Below are 7,164 nucleotides of genomic sequence, written 5' to 3'. Positions count from 1 at the left end.
CATCATCTTTAAGCTTCAGTGGGCTGTAATTTGTGGCAGTTACACTCTTTCCAGTGACTTGTTTATGAATAATGAATAGGTGGACAAGTTGAGCGCTGCCACAGTTGGGGAAGACTCATGATTGTGCAGCATGGGTGACCTGTATGTCAAATACCATCTGTTTCTTGTCACGGAGATGCATGGTACTCAGCAACAGAGAACTCATCTGACCAGACACTGAGGAAGGAGATGGTTGTGTCACACTGTGCTCAGCAAGCTTAGCCTTTGCTCTGTACAGTCTTATTATATACCATTATTCAAGTTCTGAGACTGACTCATAAGCTTACCAATGTCAAAGAAGTTGTGAAATTACCACAAGAACAAACATTAACTGTAGCACCGTTGTTTAAAGGTCTTAAATAATAGCAGCATTTGCCAACCTTTAGCACAAAATAACCTCAGTAACTACAAGAGGGATTTCCAGTTTTGGTGGTCAGTGTCAGTCATTCCTCATAGACCATGTTAATAGATAGTTATTAGGTGTCATATGTTGGAAATCTTACAGACATTCAAGGCCAGGTCGACATTCTTAAATGTAGATCTTGCAGTGTGCAATCCATCTCTTCTAAAAATGGATAGTAATTCACTACAAAAGTTACACTATGAAAAACATGGTGTCCTTTTAAACAGTTGGAGTTGAAGCAGCTGCACTTAACAGTTTCATAGCAGAGAGACGAGTGAGAATCCTGGTTGGTTCAGTTTATTGAAGAGTAGCAGGGAGCCTTGCTCTTGTACCCCTTTCAAACAGCTGAAAGTTAATATGCAACCATGGGTAAGGAAACTGTAAGAGTGGATTTGGATTAATGACAGATGAGGATTTAACTGTTACAATAGACAGATTAACACAACATAAAATTATCAAGAAAAGAACAAAGTTCTAATGGATAAAAGAGCTTTACAGAGTGCTAACATTTTCATGGGATCTCTAGGTTTTAACCAAGAAGAGTAATACATTTTGGGTATGGCAATGCTGGGACAGGACCAAGAGGAAGGAGGCCAAATTCTGCCTGTAATGGTATCACAGCAAACTTAATATGAACAAAAGTGCAATTACCACCACCATGCAGAGGGAAAGGCACATGGTGAAGGACTGTGGCAATGTCCTAGAACAAAAGAATAAACATGGTTAAAATAAGCCGAGTGATTGATAAAAACTAAAACCAAGTTAAGTTAAAATCTAGAGATAAGCAGTAAAAGAAAACTATCCATTCACTAAACACAGCACAGCAATAAAACCCAGGCAACAGCCTAAACAAAATGATCATAAAGGAACAAATAATCAAAGGAATTAAACTAGGAGAACCAATTAAAGAAACAACCTGGCCAAAATAGCAGTGACCAATTTCCTAAGGAAATAAGACAAAATAATATTGTTATCTGAACAATTACTTGCTTTCAAATTACTGAGTGCTACTTACTTTCTTTTTTTCTGTTTTACCTTTTGCTGACATTATTGTAATTGCTTTGAAGCAGGACCAGTGCAGGACTCTTCTGCCTACATGATTACAGCAACTTTAGTAAAACAGCACATTAAAACAACAATAAAATTAAGAAATGTAACCTAAAATACCTTTGTTGCTTAGTGGGGAGCCAATCAAAGCTAATTCACCTGGAGTATGAGAGAAACCCAGGTATGATACAAGGCAAAACCAATGCAACATAGTGACTAGTGGCTTCTCTCCCCACTCTTTTGTGTGTTTGAACATGTGGCCCTTATATGTAGTTTATTGCCAAGTACTTCCAGGTGAAAGGGTAGCCAGAAAAGGGAAGAAAAGGGGTGGGACTAGGTGCTTATGGACAAGGGATGCATTCAAGAGTAGCTGGGGCTCTATCAAATATGGTGAGGTGTTTTTTGGATGGATGGCAATAGAAGAGGCTGCAGTTTGGTCACAAAGTTACTGGTAGAATGTCCAGATTGATGGCTTACATTCAGGTAGTGAGACAAAAAGTATGAGTAAAGTATGAGCCAGACCATAGATGATTAGGGCAAGTGGAGAGTTGTTCTTTGAAGATGGTGGCAGTGGATGGGTGGTCTGAGGTTTAACCCCCCCCCCAAATGTTGGAATCCCCTGTCATAAGAAGTTGAGACATTAACAGCGATGAGCTGAGCAGTGCTGGGTAGCATCACAAGAGGTTTGGAAAGATTTAATCCCGAGCTTGAAACAGCTGAGAATGCTCAGTTCTTGTGGTCTCTGATCACCACCTCCAGCCACATGGATTAAAGCTTGGGAGTGAAGAAGAGGAGAAATCCTAAGGAGTCATGCAGGGTGTAGTGTCAATGGAACCAGACATACTGTAAGTGTCTTCTTACTCTGTCCATCTGAACCTTGTATTTCCTCTGTAAAGTTTATGATGTCTCATTCAACCTCATCATTATATTCCAAACGATTAAAGCAGGATTAGTGCTGGTGCAGTAAAGTTTAGCTTCTGGCTAAAATGAAATCAAGCTAAGCTAGTGGCTATGCTGACAGCAAAAACTGGCAGCAGTGCAGGTGTGTGGGAAAAAGAAATGAACAACAATTACTAGGAAACAAGACAGAACAAATTATTCAACAAGTGCAAAATTAAAGAGTCAAAACCAAAGTCAACAACAATGGCATAGCCTTTTAATGTCTTTGAAAAATAGAGAATATTTGTTTGTTTGGCAGGAGGCTGTAAGCATCAGTACTTAATCTTACTTGATTTGTGTTTAGATGGTTGTGTAGTTCTGCTACAAATTAGCTGATGTGCTACAAGTGCTTCTCTGATTCTGGCTAATTACTTATGTTCAGGTGCCTAAAAGCTCATTGCTATTATTTCTATAATTAAAATATGTCCGTTCTCAGTCATCTAAGTCATGTAATCTATAGAAGTATTAAGAGAAAGACATCTGTGCTCCACTATGAGTCCAGTTACTGCAGATGACAAATGACTTATGTTATGAAAAAAAGTATGAAAAAAAGTATCATCTCTGCCTCTCAAACCTTTCATGTCAGGAGTTATTTAATGATCATCATACATTACCGCCCCTCATCAAATGGCATGTTAAAGCTGTACTGAGCAAGATTTGCTTTAAAAAGACCCCTCACCTTAAAAACCCAAGTCTCTGAGGTGGCAACGGAAAATAGTGCAAGATGTTTTAAATCCACCTTAATTACCCAATTTAAATTCCAATTTAAGTCTCAAACCCTAATCTGTTGCCTAAAAAGCTATCAGCTCGCTTTCCATGGAAAGCAGCACTTCAGAACATTTGATGTCTTGCCTCCCTGGTGTCTTTGGTCTTTTCTGAACGTTAAAAACCATCTGAGTTAGATAGCTTTAGTATCCTGTGTGCAGTGTGACTGATAGCACTGTACATGGTTTTAAGTTTAGATAATTTTAAGACCTTTGCTGCTGGTTGCCCTTGTAAGGAGCCTTCACAACGTTAGCCAAACACATTTCAGCTCATCTGAAACAAGGCAGAGTTCTTTGCGAATTCAGTCTTGTCTCACTTTGAATATTTGGTGTATTTTTGGATGAGGACTCAATGCCTACCCTCTTGGTGGTCCTTTCTTGGTCAATCCTATCCAGGCCTAATTTATGGTTCAGGATTTCACATCCCAATTGTGGAAAGAATCACTCCAATATCTCATGTCTTGTTTTAACAGCATGTTGGTGTAACATTGCCTCCTCAGCACATTAACTATATTTACTACCACCCTTTTCTGCAGGAAATTGCCTTGGCAGGGTGAAGAAGCACTATAGGAGGGCATTTAGTCCCTCTACAATTTATACATGGACGTTTCCAGAATTGCGTGTCACTTTTGTAATTTCAGCTCTGTGTCGCCTTGCTGTGGCTGTTGACTATAGTTGCAGATGAGACTTTTTCCACTGTGATTTGTAAATGCTAATAGTGAATGATGTCCAGGACAAAATAAGAGATGTCCCATGTGCTTTGTAAAACACCATCTGTCATAGAGGGGTTGGAGGGAGAAAGAGCTACATTGCAGTTGCTAATTTCATGTTACATCATCGGAAGCTGTATGGTAATGGACTTGCAGGGAAGAGTCCAAATGCATATATGTTAGACAGTATGTATGTGTGTGTGCGCACGTGCCTTTATCTATGCAGCATTTGGCCCAAGGAAATGAGGGGCCATAAAAATATCCATCTGTGGGATTTTCTCTGTCCATCACTGAGGATTTGTGCAGAGAACTTTCATACTTAATGCCACCAGACCATATATATTTTTTCATTTCTATATGAATATAAACTCTTAGATGGTATGTCAGACCTGATGCTACTCCCCGATGTGTGTTTTATAAGATTCTTGCATGGTGCTCACTTCCTGTCATGTTATCACACCTTGTGACCTCAGATTATTTCTCCCTCACCTGTCCATCTCTCTAGTCCCAGTTTGCTCAGTGCAGCAACAACAACAAAGTTGAGATTAACTGCAGTGAGAGTTTTATTGTGACCCAACCTGACATGGGAGGCACTATCAGACATGAAATAATGGGACAAACAGCCGCCTAGAAACTGTCAGGGGAGATGAGGGGCAGCTGCATCTGGTGATATGACCAAAGTTCTTTCAGGACATTGATTAAACAATATTTTTTTCAGAAAGAGCATCATGGAGGGAGCAAGATAAACCATATACAAGATGGAGAGTGTGGAGGGTCTGATATTTTGGGTTTCATAACTCCCATCATTCTCAGACTCTCACAAGGAAAATCTAAAAAATTAGTCTTGACTTGATTAGTCGACTGTGTAGTGTGTAGCAGTGTGTTGATACAGGCTTGACATTGCCGATACTGCAGGCAGCCACCTACACCAAGTGAAAATTTGACTAGATGAATAATTTCAATCAAATTTCATCCCCCCCATGTGATGTTCTGCTCTCACCGATCATTCCAACATCATTCAAGCTCTGAGCTCCAGCTGTGGGAGCAATCTGATATCCCTCTTCCTCATTTTACTGTTAAGAGTATCACACAGGAGACATCACCTTGAATCTGCAGGCAGTGTTGTGACGTTTTCAGTGTGAATCATTCTCATCATATAGTATTGTCATGCTATTCAAGCTTTGTCCATTGTGAGGAATTTCTTTAGCTTCATTTCAGTCCACAGCCGGTATTTTTGTTCGTAATTTCTCTTATAACATTAACATCAACATTTCACTGTGTGTCATCAAGCCTCTTACTGTGCTTTTAGTAGCCACTAAAAGCACTTTGCAGCTACACTGCACCATCATAAAAGCTGTCCAGCAGCATGTTCATTCATAGTCTTCCTTTACTCTTTTCTTTTCATACTGTTGGCTGTATGTTGGTTTTTGTTGTTTTCAGCATGCACGATTAACAAAAGGCAAAATATTTTCATCTTGTTGCTGAATTCCTTCGCTTGAAATTAAAACACAATATCAGTGGTGATATGTTGGTCTACTTAGTCAGTGATTGGTGTTTTATATTTTTTTTTCTAAGCCGGCTTTGTCTCTGGTTGTTTCAGTTTGAAAGAATCTCCAAATTCTACTTGTGTAACTAGTCATTTTAAAGCATAATAGAGGGGAATTCACTAATTCAGTTCAGGCTATCTACTGCTTGAAACTGCCTTTGTTTTTATTTTTTAGTCAACTTCCTCCTTATAAAAAGATCTTATAAGATATAACGTAAATAGATCTTAGATATATAACGTCATGTAATTATGAAATCTTTTTTTATGACTTCTTTTGTTGCAATTAGTAAGATGACAACGATTTCAAATTTTAACATTTTATTTTGTGAATGCCATATATTTGCATGAATATGTCGCTATTGTAGTTTTTTTTTAAATATCTAAATTAAATATTCAGTAATGCTCCACAGATGCTAAAGCCACATGGAGTTCTGAGTATGTTGTTTTTCAACACATGATTCCTTGAGATGGAGAGCTTTAATCATCTCACCCATGGCCTGTGAGGGACTCATACCTCATACTTCACTGTGTCTCCTATGTTTCCCCAAAGGAATACCAATCCCCCACAGAACGAAACGGATGAATTTCTGATTCAGAGGCAGCCATGCAAGTAAGACAGAGTAGTTATTTAATAGTTATTTAAAAGTTATTTTCTGGTACACTGGATTAATTGGAATGGCTACAGCACTTTCCCTGTAAACACATTTGTAATTGTGCTCATTCAGGAAATGGATGTCTGTGTTCTATGAATTACAGCTCACCGACACGGAGTTTAAATACAGCACCCAGCTGTTCTCTATTGTCCAACTGCAGAAAAGTGCTGCTGCAAGGACGCTGTAGCAATTGCTCAGTAAGATCTCAATCTTGATCTGCAGCTTCAGAAACAAATGAGCTCTGTGTACTGCTCAGTGACAGCATTTGCATCACCAAGGATGAATATCACGGGATGTGCAAATGCTATGTACGCAGAACATGGAAGTCTGTGTAAGTGCCATGTGCCATAATGGAAGAGTGGAAGTGAAAGTTGAAATTACCCATTATTGCTCTCTTCTCACATAGCTTTCATAGCTGTCAATGTACTTAAGCCTCAGACATGGTACAATCACAGCAAATGGCTTTCCAGAAAAAGAATATCATGCACGCACACATGAGGATTCCCACAATTTACCTTGCATAGAGCCTTGAATTTATGACTACTACTCCTAAATTTGATTAATATTATAACAGTTAAAAGGCAGAAAAAATGCACTTGTTAGCCTCTGCCCTTGAAACACCACGCGCTAGCTGTATAATATAAGTATATAGTAGAAGACCCTAATTGCCTCATTGTAATGGTTTTTAAGGGGCAGAGCAAGTAATTACTTACTCACTGGGAAGTTAAAACTTGTGAACATATGGGTGTCATTTTCACAACCACTGTAATGTTCTTTTAAGAGACTGAGAATGTTAACAGTAGGCTAGCATTCATTGTAAGCAAAGCAGACAATCATGCATTTGCATCTGTAGTCAGCCTTACTATGGAAGAAAGGTATATAAAGGCCAGGTACATTATGGGAGGTCATCTTGTTAAATGTTAAAATGTTAAAATCATGTTCTGATTTTAAGTAGATTTGGTGGCTCATTAGTGAGAGCACAGAAATGGAGATCAAGAAGATTCAGTTGTTAAGTGCAAGATGGCAACACTTAATTTTGGAATGAGTCAGATAGTGAAATAAT

At 38.7% G+C, this 7,164-nt stretch overlaps 1 long non-coding RNA gene across 1 annotated transcript; it reads right to left on the bottom strand.

Annotated features, from left to right (window-relative positions):
• Positions 1 to 723: 723 nt before the first annotated feature.
• LOC127142386 (uncharacterized) lies at positions 724 to 1,204 on the bottom strand. Its single transcript, XR_007813078.1, has 2 exons — positions 1,094 to 1,204; positions 724 to 787 (listed from the first exon to the last, which is right to left on the bottom strand). It is a non-coding gene; the product is annotated as an uncharacterized LOC127142386 (long non-coding RNA).
• Positions 1,205 to 7,164: the final 5,960 nt, after the last annotated feature.

Source organism: Lates calcarifer, linkage group LG1 (genome assembly GCF_001640805.2).
Source record: "Lates calcarifer isolate ASB-BC8 linkage group LG1, TLL_Latcal_v3, whole genome shotgun sequence".
NCBI lineage: Eukaryota > Metazoa > Chordata > Actinopteri > Centropomidae > Lates > Lates calcarifer.
The sequence above is the reverse complement of the archived record's forward strand: the minus strand, read 5'-3'. Positions and strand labels throughout refer to the sequence as shown.